The sequence below is a fragment of the Rhinatrema bivittatum genome, chromosome 1, assembly GCF_901001135.1.
Source record: "Rhinatrema bivittatum chromosome 1, aRhiBiv1.1, whole genome shotgun sequence".
Taxonomy (NCBI): Eukaryota; Metazoa; Chordata; class Amphibia; order Gymnophiona; family Rhinatrematidae; genus Rhinatrema; species Rhinatrema bivittatum.
The window spans coordinates 3,720,423-3,733,219 of record NC_042615.1 but is presented as its reverse complement, the minus strand read 5'-3'; the positions used below and the strand labels follow the sequence as shown (position 1 = coordinate 3,733,219).

Here is a 12,797-nt window from a genome sequence, read left to right as displayed (position 1 = left end):
GACCCTTAACAGAAGGCCTGGGGATTACTAGGGCCTACTGCCCAATTTGTAAGGAAGTCCTGTCAGGCCACACCCCCCCATCCCCATGTAGAGAAGTGTGCCAGGACCTGCTCGGAGGCCTCCCCACCTCTTCCCTAGTTATCTTCTGCTCTGCAGCATGCCTAAAGTTATCCGGTTAACTTAGCCGCATAATTAACAATTGGCTAAGAAAACTCCTCCCTGGAATGCCCCTGGAAAGCCTCTTTTTTAGCTGCCTAGACGTTAGCTGGATAATGACTTATCCGACTAAAATCGAGCTGGATATGGGGATAAATATTCAATCTGGATGGATAACATGGGAGTTATCTGTCTAAATGGCTTTGAATGTTGACCTTGTCATGTATTAAGTTAGTCCAATAACAAAAGATTACCTTATATATATTTTAGTTTTTATTAACCTTTAGTTCTGTGCATCACAGATTAAGTCAACAAGCGAGCAAACCTCATGAAAAGCCCTTGAAAAGAAGCCCAGAGCTTCCAGTATCACATTTAGGCTGATGACTCTTGGATCCATCTCTCGTCACCAGAAATGTCACCAAGAATCCAGTCCTAAATCTCAGCCTGCTTGCCTGGCATCGCCGACCAGATGTCCCAGCACCATTTTAAAGTTAGCATAGCCAAAACGAAACTTCTTGTCTTTCCCCCAGACCCTCTTCCCTCTTTTTCTGTCTCTGTGGCTGGCATTTTCATCCTCCCAGTTCCCTTGACCCATAACCTGAGGTCATCTTCGAGGCCTCTCTGTCCTCTCTGCACATTCAAAGCACTGCTAAAGTGTGTCGTTTCTTCCTCTATAACATCTCAAAAATCCATCCCTTCCTTTCTGAGCATGCTACCAAAATGCTCATCCACTCTCTTATAACCTCCTGCTCAGACCACTGCAACCTGCTCCTCACGGGCCTCCCAATGAACCATCGCTCTCCAAAGCTGTCTATTCTACGTCGCTATGACCATGTAACCTCCCAGATCAAGTCGCAGCAATGGCTCCCCACGCACGCGCGCATACCATCTGTAGGTTACACGTAGGCACGCATTCTCACACTCCAGGGAACGCACTGCTGCTCGGTCTTCGTGAGATCTCTGATTATAAACTATTCTGGAAGAAGCCGACATCTCACTCATTCTAGCAAGTCTTTGATTAAACATGGCATTTTACGCTGTTTTAATGTTATGTATAGTATTGTACTGCTTCGGCTTTCAGGTGATGTCTAAACTTACGAATATTTATGTGATCATTGTACTCTGTTTAGAATGGTTGGCAGCTACAATAAGAGGGATACAAGAAATATAAACAAATAAATAAATAAGCACGTACTGATCAAGCTTCTTTTACTCAAATGCATTCACTCTGCAGCTCCTCGTTATCTCTCTTCACCTCTTTCCACTCCGTTCATCCAGCATGTCGCTCTTATCTGTGCCCTTCTCCTCCTCTGCCACGTTCCACCTGGCTGGGCCATATGCCTAGAATAGACTCCCTGACTTGGTGCCCCATGCTCCCTCTCTGGCCAATCCAGTCTAAAAACTCACCTGTTTGAGACTGCTTTCAAATCTACAATAAATCAGAGTCATAGCCAGGCAATTTGGCGCCTATGGCCAAGTGAAAAACTACACCCTCACCCATTAAACAACACAGGACACTATGAGCTGGGAGACTCTGTTAAATGCCCGCAAGGGTATTAGCTGCGCTAGGTAAACCTTACAGCCTTGTACTGCCCCCACCCTATCACGTCCTCTCTACTCACAATTAAAAATTATGCATTTATAATAACAGATTTTACTTGAAAAAGGATATTCAGAGTACAGTCTTCTGAGGTAAAATATTGCTTATAATATGTATATTATATTTACACGCACCATTAAGATGCCAACCAGAAAAACCTGCAATAAAGCATAAAAGACTCTTCAAGCCTATAAGGCATCAGGCCTACTGTAATGCACCATGGGCAAGAGCCTGGCCCTCAGAAAGCCACAAGGAAACAGAAGTACAATACAACAAACTTTCTTTATCAAAACAGCACTAACAGCCAGCATTCAAACAGCAACAGCACTACCTATGTAAATGCAACCCTGCAAATATTACAAAAGGCCTAAAACACCAATACACCCTCGATTAGGAAAACAGAATAAGCCAGACTGCTACAGATCCCTACATAGAAACTAACACTAATGGAATATCTCACCTCAGTCACACATGCAGAACACAGACAGACCATAAAATATAAACAGAAACATGCAGACAAAAACTGAACTAGAAACTGCAATAAGCAAATTCTGTATGCAGTGCAACAAGGGAAAAATAAATTACCTTTCTTCATAACACAATAAAATCCAGAAATATAAATATCATCAATAGTAGAAAAAAAACACACAAATAAAAAGAATAATTCAAAACAGCTAACGAATAGAATAACATATAAATATTTTAGGAACACCAATAAAATATTTCAAAACAGACACATCAAATAACACTGATGTTCCCTGGGAACTTTTCATTTCCAGATGCCCTGAGATTGTCATAGATTAGCAGGCAGAGAGGAAGGGGGTGGGGGGAGTGTTGTTTTTACAGACTTTCTCCTCTTTCACATGTACATACACGCTCTCTCTCTCTCTCTCACACACACACACATATACTCCTCTCACTCACACATGCTCTCTCATTCTCTGATGCACACATATGTACCTGCTCTCTCCCTCTCTCTTGCATACCCACACACACATGCTCTTTCTTACACTCAAACACACAAATACACGTGTTCTCTCTCTCTCACACACACACACATGCACGGTCTCTTTCACATATACATGCTCATTCTCTCACACACATAGACACTCGCACACACACACATGCGTTCTCACTCTCACATGCTAACTCACTCACACACACACATGCTCTCACTCACACTTACACACACACACTCTCACCCGCCCTATTGCACACACACATGCTCATTCTCTCTCTCACACACTTACACACTCTCTCACATGCCCTATTGTACACATACACGCTCACTCTCTCTCACACACACACAAATACATGCTCTCTCTCACAAATACACACATGCACACATGCTCTCTCACACAAACACATATACACAGACACCCTCTCTCTCACACACACACACATACACACACATACCACACACACACGCTCTCTTTTCCTCCTGAAGGAGCAGCAGCAATCTCATTCTTCAGCCCCGTGGCCAATGGGAAGACTTCTTGGGTCCAAGCCAGCTCTGGCCTAGTGTTCCTTCCTGCAGAGCAGTACTTCTGCTCCTCCTCCTATTCCAACTCTAAAAGCCACACTGCAGATTCTAGCAGGCCATGGCACTCGTTCTCCTCTTACTCCAACCCCGCTGGCTATGCTGCCAATTCCAGCAGGGCTGCCATGCTTCTCCTCCTACTCAGAGCTTGCCAGTCATGCTGTTGACTCGAATGAAGCTGCTCTGCTCCCAACGGCAGCGAGAGGCATCAACACCAACGGGCCTGTGGCATCCTTTGGGTAGTGGCGCCTATGGCTGAAGCATATTGGCTAAGTGCACACTACAGCTTTACAATAAATACACTTCTCCTAGACTCTTGCTATTAGTTTGTAAGCTCCATGGAGCAGGGACTGTCTTTTACGTGTATCTGTATGGTTCTGCGTATGCCTAGTAGTGCTTTAGTAATGATAAATAGTAATATAAATCTCTAGCTGGATGGGTAGTCTACAAATTGAAGAAATAAAAAAATAAGAAATCAGTAGTTGTAGGAACCTCTTAAGAAAAGGGTTTCTCATCACTGCTTACCCTGAGGAGGAATAGCCTAGTGGTTAGAGCAGTGGGCTACGAACCAGGAGATCGGCGTTTGAGTCCTGGGTTAGAGCAGGGGGCTACGAACCAGGAGACCAGACCAGGGTTTGAGTCCTGGGTTAGAGCAATGGGATACGAACCAGGAGACCAGGGTTCGAGTCCTGCTGTCGCTCCTTGTGACCTTGGGCAAGTCACTTTACCCTCCATTGCCTCAGGTACAAAACTTAGATTGTAAGCCCTCCGGGGATAGGGAAATACCTGCAGTACCTGAATGTAAACCGGTGTGATATCTCAGATCAAATGTCGGTAAATAAATTTAATATTTTTAAAAATATAAGGATAACATAAGTTCACATGTCCAGTACTAGTAATATAAGCCTGCACATGCAGACAGAATAACCTTACGCATCCAGTGGTAACAGAATATTTATTTATTTATTTATTATTTATTAACTTTTATTTACCGACATTCGTGAAGCACATCATGCCGGTTTAAGAATAAACATACATTTCCAATACTGATAGAATAAGTGCTCATATGTTGAAAGGAAAAGCTGATGGATATGACCAGGATACGTGATTATGTCCAATATTGCCATAATAAGAGCTTATGTCCAATACTGCCAGTAGAAGCCCACACATACAGTCAGGATAAGCACACCCATTTCCATTAGTTCCAGGAGAAGCTCACACATTCTGCAAAGGTAAGTGCACCCATGTCACGTACTGTCAGGAAAAGCTTGCGTATACTGCTAAGATAAGCACACCCATGTCCAGTACTACAAAGAGAAACTAAACACATACTGCCAGGATAAACGCACCCATGTCCAGTACTGCCAGGAGAAGTTCACCCATGTCCAATACTACCAGGAAATGCTCACACATATTGTCATGGTAAGCGCACCCATGTCCAGTACTACCAGGAAATGCTCACACATATTGTCATGGTAAGCGCACCCATGTCCAGTACTACCAGGAAATGCTCACACATATTGTCATGGTAAGCGCACCCATGTCCAGTACTGCCAAGTCAAACTCACACATACATCCAGGAAAAGCGCACTCAGGTCCAGTGCTGCTAAAAGAAGCTCAGACATAATGCCAGGATCAGTGCACCCTTGTCCAGTACTGCCAGGACAACCTCAAACATACTGCCAGGATAAGCGCACCCATGTCCAGTGCTGACAGGAGAAGTTCACACATACTGTGAGAATAAGCACTCCCGTGTCCAGAGCTGCCAAAAGAAGCTCACACATACTGCCAGGATAAATGCACCCATGCCCAGTACTGCCAGGTCATCCTCACACAAACTGCCAGGAAAGCGCACCCATGTCCAGTGCTGCCAAGAGAAATTCACACATACTGCCAAGAAAAGCACACCAGTGTCCAGTACTGCTGAGAAGCTCACACATTCTGCCAAGATAAGTGCACCCATGCACAGTGCTGCCAAGAAACACTCACCCATACTGCCAAGATAAGTGCACCCTGCACAGTGCTGCCAAGAAACGCTCACACATATTGCCAAGATAAGTGCACCCATGCACAGTGCTGCCTAGAAATGCTCACACATATTGCCAAGATAAGTGCACTCATGTCCAGTACCACCACGATAAGCGCACCCATGCCCAGTGCTGCCAAGAAATGCTCACACATATTGCCAAGATATGCGCACCCACGCACAGTGCTGCCAAGAAACGCTCACACATATTGCCAAGATAAGTGCACCCATGTCCAGTACTGCCACGATAAGGGCACCCATGCCCAGTGCTGCCAAGAAATGCTCACACATATTGCCAAGATATGCGCACCCACGCACAGTGCTGCCAAGAAACGCTCACACATATTGCCAAGATAAGCACACCTGTGCACAGTGCTACCAAGAAACGCTCATACATATTGCCACGATAAGCGCACCCATGCCCAGTGCTGCCAAGAAATGCTCACACATATTGCCAAGATAAGCGCACCAGTGCCAGTACTGCCATGATAAGCACACCCATGCAAAGTGCTGCCAAAAGACACTCACACATACTGACAAGGTAAGCGCACCCATGTCCAGTACTGCCACGATAAGCGCACCCATGCAGAGTGCTGCCAAAAGACACTCACACATACTGACAAGATAAGCACACCCATGCCCAGTGCTTCCAAGAGCTCACACATACTGCCTACAAAAGCGCACCCGTGCCAGTATTGTCAAGAGAAGCTCACACATACTGCCAAGATAAGCGTACCCATGCCCAGTGCTGCCAAGACAAGCTGACACATACTACCAAGATAAGCGCACCTACTCTCAGTGCTGCCAAAAGAAGCTGACACATACTGCCAAGAAAAGCACACCCATGTCTAGTGGTGTCAGGAGAAGCTCATACATACTGCCAGTAGAAGTACACTCAAGTCCAGTGCTGCCAGGAGAAGCTCACACATACTGACAGGATAAACCTCCCCATGTTTAGTGCTGCCAAGAGAAGCTCACACATACATCCAGGATAAGCGCACCTATTTCCAATACTTCCAAGAAAAGCTCACATATACTGCCAGGAGAAGCACACCCATGCCCAGTACTACCAGGTCATTCTCACACATACTGCCAGGATAAGCGCACCGATGTCCTGAACTGACTGAATAAGTGTATCCATGTCCAGTACTGCTAAGAGAAGCTCACACATACTGACAGGAGAAGTGCACCCATGTCCAGTACTGCCACATCATTCACACACATACTGCCAGGATAAGCACATCCATGTCCTGTACTGACAGAATAAGCGCACCCATGTCCAGTACTGCTAAGAGAAGCTCAAGCATACTGACAGGATAAGCCTACCCATGTTCAGTGCTGCCAAGAGAAGCTCACACATACTGCCAGGATAAGCGTATCCATGACCAGTACTGCTAAGAGAAGATCAAACATACTGCCAGGAGAAGCGTACCCATGTCCAATAGTGCCAAGAGAAGCACACATATACTGCCAGGATAAGTGCTCCCATGTCCTGTACTGACAGAATAAGCACACCCATGTCCAGTACTGCCAAGAGAAGCTCACACATACTGCCAGGAGACGCATACCCATGTCCAGTACTGACAAGAGAAGCTCACACATACTGCCAGGAGACGCATACCCATGTCCAGTACTGCTAAGAGAAGCTCACACATTCTGCCAGGAGAAGCGTACCCATATCCAATACTGCCAAGAGAAGCTCACACATACTGCGAGGATAAGCGCACCCATGTCCAGTACTGCTAAGAGAAGCTCACACATACTGCCAGGAGGAGCGTACCCATGTCCAATACTGCCTGGTCATTCTCACACATAGTGCCAGAATAAGTGCACCCATGTCCTGTACGGACATAATAAGCGCACCATGTCCAGTATTGCTGAGAAGCTCACACATACTACTAGGAGATGCCTACCCATGTCCAGTACTGCCAAAAGAAGCTCACACATATTGCCAGGAGACGCGTACCCATGTTCAGTGCTGCTAAGAGAAGCTCACACATACTGCCAGGAGAAGCATATCCATGTCCTGTACTGACAGAATAAGCGCACCCATGTCCAGTACTGCTAAGAGAAGCTGACATATACTGCCAGGATCAGAGCACCCACATCCAGTGCTGCTAAGAGAAGCTCACACATACTGCCAGGAGAAGCGCACCCATGTCCTGTACTGACAGAATAAGCGCTCCCATTGCCAGTACTGCCAGGTCATTCTCACACATATTGCCAGGATCAGAGCACCCACATCCAGTGCTGCTACGAAAAGCTCACACATACTGCCAGGAGAAGCGCACCCATGTCCTGTACTGACAGAATAAGCGCACCCATTTCCAGTAAGGCCAGGTCATTCTCACACATATTGCCAGGATCAGAGCACCCACATCCAGTGCTGCTAAGAGAAGCTCACACATACTGCCAGGAGAAGCACACCAATTTCCAGTAGTGCCAGGTCATTCTCACACATATTGCCAGGATCAGAGCACCCACATCCAGTGCTGCTAAGAGAAGCTCACACATACTGCCAGGAGAAGCGCACCCATTTCCAGTAGTGCCAGGTCATTCTCACACATATTGCCAGGATCCTGCTAAGAGAAGCTCACACATACTGCCAGGAGAAGCGCACCCATGTCCAGTAGTGCCAGGTCATTCTCACACATATTGCCAGGATCAGAGCACCCACATCCAGTGCTGCTAAGAGAAGCTCACACATACTGCCCGGAGAAGCGCACCCATGTCCAGTAGTGCCAGGTCATTCTCACACATATTGCCAGGATCAGAGCACCCACATCCAGTGCTGCTAAGAGAAGCTCACAGATACTGCCAGGAGAAGCGCACCCATGTCCTGTACTGACAGAATAAGCGCACCCATTTCCAGTAGTGCCAGGTCATTCTCACACATATTGCCAGGATCACAGCACCCACATCCAGTGCTGCTAAGAGAAGCTCACACATACTGCCAGGAGAAGCGCACCCATGTCCAGTAGTGCCAGGTCATTCTCACATATATTGCCAGGATCAGAGCCCCCACATCCAGTGCTGCTAAGAGAAGCTCACACATACTGCCAGGAGAAGCGCACCCATGTCCAGTAGTGCCAGGTCATTCTCACACATATTGCCAGGATCCTGCTAAGAGAAGCTCACACATACTGCCAGGAGAAGCGCACCCATGTCCAGTAGTGCCAGGTCATTCTCACACATATTGCCAGGATCCTGCTAAGAGAAGCTCACACATACTGCCAGGAGAAGCGCACCCATGTCCAGTAGTGCCAGGTCATTCTCACACATATTGCCAGGATCAGAGCACCCACATCCAGTGCTGCTAAGAGAAGCTCACACATACTGCCAGGAGAAGCGCACCCATTTCCAGTACTGATAGAATAAGAGCACCCATGTCCAGTAGTGCCAGGTCATTCTCACACATATTGCCAGGATCAGAGAACCCACATCCAGTGCTGCTAAGAGAAGCTCACACATACTGCCAGGAGAAGCGCACCCATGTCCTGTTCTGGCAGAATAAGCGCACCCATTTCCAGTAGTGCCAGGTCATTCTCACACATATTGCCAGGATCAGAGCACCCACATCCAGTGCTGCTAAGAGAAGCTCACACATACTGCCAGGATAAGCGCACCCATGTCCTGTACTGACAGAATAAGCGCACCCATTTCCAGTAAGGCCAGGTCATTCTCACACATATTGCCAGGATCAGAGCACCCACATCCAGTGCTGCTAAGAGAAGCTCACACATACTGCCAGGAGAAGCGCACCCATTTCCATTGGTGCCAGGTCATTCTCACACATATTGCCAGGATCAGAGCACCCACATCCAGTGCTGCTAAGAGAAGCTCACACATACTGCCAGGAGAAGCGCACCCATGTCCTGTACTGACAGAATAAGCGCACCCATTTCCAGTAAGGCCAGGTCATTCTCACACATATTGCCAGGATCAGAGCACCCACATCCAGTGCTGCTAAGAGAAGCTCACACATACTGCCAGGAGAAGCGCACCCATGTCCTGTACTGACAGAATAAGCGCACCCATTTCCAGTAGTGCCAGGTCATTCTCACACATATTGCCAGGATCAGAGCACCCACATCCAGTGCTGCTAAGAGAAGCTCACACATACTGCCAGGAGAAGCGCACCAATTTCCAGTAGTGCCAGGTCATTCTCACACATATTGCCAGGATCAGAGCACCCACATCCAGTGCTGCTAAGAGAAGCTCACACATACTGCCAGGAGAAGCGCACCCATGTCCTGTACTGACAGAATAAGCGCACCCATGTCCAGTAGTGCCAGGTCATTCTCACACATATTGCCAGGATCACAGCACCCACATCCAGTGCTGCTAAGAGAAGCTCGCACATACTGCCAGGAGAAGCGCACCCATGTCCTGTTCTGGCAGAATAAGCACACCCATTTCCAGTAAGGCCAGGTCATTCTCACACATATTGCCAGGATCAGAGCACCCACATCCAGTGCTGCTAAGAGAAGCTCACACATACTGCCAGGAGAAGCGCACCCATGTCCTGTTCTGGCAGAATAAGCACACCCATTTCCAGTAAGGCCAGGTCATTCTCACACATATTGCCAGGATCAGAGCACCCACATCCAGTGCTGCTAAGAGAAGCTCGCACATACTGCCAGGAGAAGCGCACCCATGTCCTGTTCTGGCAGAATAAGCGCACCCATGTCCAATGCCACCAGCCAGGACAACCTGACTCGTACTGCTGGGATAAGCTGTCACGTCGTGCAGTGCGGACAGGTTAAAAGCCATCTGAGCACTGCCGGGGAAGGCAGTGACTGCACCGGCGCTCCTACCTGCGTCTCTCCCCTCTTCGCGCTCCGGCCGGCACTCAGCTCAGTGCCACGTCAAGGAGCCGGCGCTCGCGCCCGCTGACACGCTGGTCCAGGCGCGCTCCCGGCCTCGCCTCTCCACACATCACCCACAGGGCCGGCGGTACGCGGGGCGGGGCTGGCGACTGCAGGCACGCCCCTCTGGTGACGTGTACGGAGAACGGGCGCGCGAGGGGGCGCGGCTTGGGCAGGGGAGCACGCTCCTTTGCCGACGTGTATAGGGAGGAGGGCAGCACGCGGCGTCCCTTACAACCCTCCCCGAGCGCGGGAGGGGGGGGCGTTTGGGGACACGTCAGCAGCGGCGGGCCGGGCGGGAAGAGCGCGCGCCGCCTGGCCGTGCTGAGGCTCCTCAGTGAATCTCTCGGCAGCGGCTGCTCCTTGGGCATTATGCTAACTCTTTAGTGATTGCTCATTCTCATGATGTCTTTATTATTATTATTATTATTGTTTTGGACCTTAAGGAGGGTTCGAGGCGGCTTGCAAAGGCGTATGAAATACAGTGTACAATCAAGAAATAAATGTTTATTTTAAAACTTTTGTATTCCACCAGTGCACAGATCGTGGCCGATCACATCAATACATACATAATCTTTGACACACTAAAACACACAAATAAAAAAATATATACATTAAAACAGGGTCAGCATGCATGGTGTGGCTCCTCTTCCCCCATCCCCAAAGTCCTCACGGCAAATGAAACGTCCCACATACCCTGCTCATGCGCTTTAAGCAATGCCAGCCTTAAGGGGTGGCAAACGGGGCAACTGGTTGGAGTCCTCAATATAAGAACCTAAAAGATACCACGCAGGGTCAGATCAAGGTCCACTGAGCCCAACATCCTGTCTCCAACAGTAGCCAGTCCGGGTCACGGATCCTATCAAGTTAGTCTTTGTAAACCGTTGTGATGACGAAACCGAACGACGGTATATAAAACTCGATAAATAAAAATAAATCTAATTTCCTGTTTCACCCAATTGCTTTCTTTATCTGGCTAATAATGTGCTTTGGACTTTCCTCTAGGAACTTGGCCAAACCCCTCTTAAACCCCGCTATGCTTGTTGCCCTCACCAACTCCTCTGGCAACAGATCCCACAGCTTGATAGTGTGCCCGAGTGAAAAAGTACTTTCTACAATCTGTTTTGAATCTGCTGGTTGTTAACAAGTTTCATGGTGTGTCCTTGAAAGTGGAGGAACTACTGAAGTCTCTCAAGAGCTGCATTCAGTCCTCTTCCTAGAATGGAGCCTCTTGGGGCTTCCCCAATGCCAAATTAGAACAGGAGCTCCTTGAAGAATTATCAGGCTGAATCCTCGGGGTCAAGAAAATAGAAAAAACACTACTCCATGGAGTCAGCAGTGCATCCGGAATTGAAATAACATCAAGGCTCAGCATCATCGATGTAATAACACACTTGGTGTTATCAAAGCATGGTGCAGATGATGCTAAGATCTGCAACGGAGTCAACTCACCAGAAGGAGTGGAGAGGATGAGACGTGATTAAAGGAAGCTTGAAGAGTGGTGAAACATATGGCAACTGAGATTTAATGCCAAGAAATGCAGAGTCATGCATCTGGGACATGGTAATCCAAAGGAACTGTATGCGATAGGGGGTGAAGTGCTGCTGTGCACAGACTAGGAGAGAGACCTTGGGGTGATAGTGTCTAGTGATCGAAAGATGGCGAAGCAATGTGACAAGGCAATAGCTAAAGCTAGAAGAATGCTGGGCTGCATAGAGAGAGAAATATCTAGTAAGAAAAAGGAAGTGATAATCCCCTTGTACAGATCCTTGGTGAAGCCTCACATGGAGTGCTGTGTTCAGTTCTGGAGACCATATCTCAAAAGGGACAGAGGTTGGAGGTGGTCCAGAGAAGAGCAACCAAAATGGTGGGAGGTCTCCATCAAATGACTTATGAGGAGAGGTTGAAGGACCTAAATATGTATACCCTGGGGAGAGGAAGAGCAGAGGAGATATAATATAGACCTTCAGATACTTGAAAGGTTTTAATGATGCACAATCAACAACAGAACTTTTCCGCTGGAATGAATCCAATAGAACTAGGGATCACGAAATGAAACTCCAGGGAGGATAACTCAGAAGCAATGTTAGGAAATATTTCTTCACAAAGAGGGTGGTGGACGCCTGGAATGCCCTGCCGGAGGAGGTGGTGAAGACAAAAACGGTGCAAGATTTCAAAAGGGCATGGGATAAACACTGTGCGCTGGTTTTAAAAGGGTTACGCGCGTAAGCGGCCTTATGCGCGCCAGACCTAAAGCCCCGGGACGCGTGTAAGTCCTGAGGCTTTACCAAAGGGGCGGTCCTGGGGCATGGGCAGGGTGGGGCGTTCCTGGGGCGGGGCCAGAGGCCTCTGACATAGTGGCCATTGCCGCTGCGTCGGAGGATCGTGTGCCAGCAAGCTGCCGGCGCGCACAACTTGCACCTGCCCAGAGGCAGGCACAAAAGGTAAAGACGAGCCAGGGGGGTTAGAGTAGGGCTGGGGGGGGATAGGTTAGGGGAAAGGGTGGGAAGATTAGATTAGGGGGAACGGAGGAAGGTAGCTGTTCTGTTCGGAGTTAACAGTCTGTTTGGAGTTAGCAATCTGTTCTGAAACCGCTATCTGATGGGA

General features: G+C 48.1%; 1 protein-coding gene across 1 annotated transcript in view; it reads right to left on the bottom strand.

The window, feature by feature from the left end:
* SEC24D (SEC24 homolog D, COPII coat complex component) overlaps positions 1–10,161 on the bottom strand; it is a 337,918-nt gene extending 327,757 nt beyond the window's left edge. Inside the window, exon 1 of the mRNA XM_029613783.1 lies at positions 10,140–10,161. The gene's annotated coding sequence lies outside the window, so the exon portion shown is untranslated. The remainder of the gene's footprint in view (positions 1–10,139) is intronic.
* Positions 10,162–12,797: the final 2,636 nt, after the last annotated feature.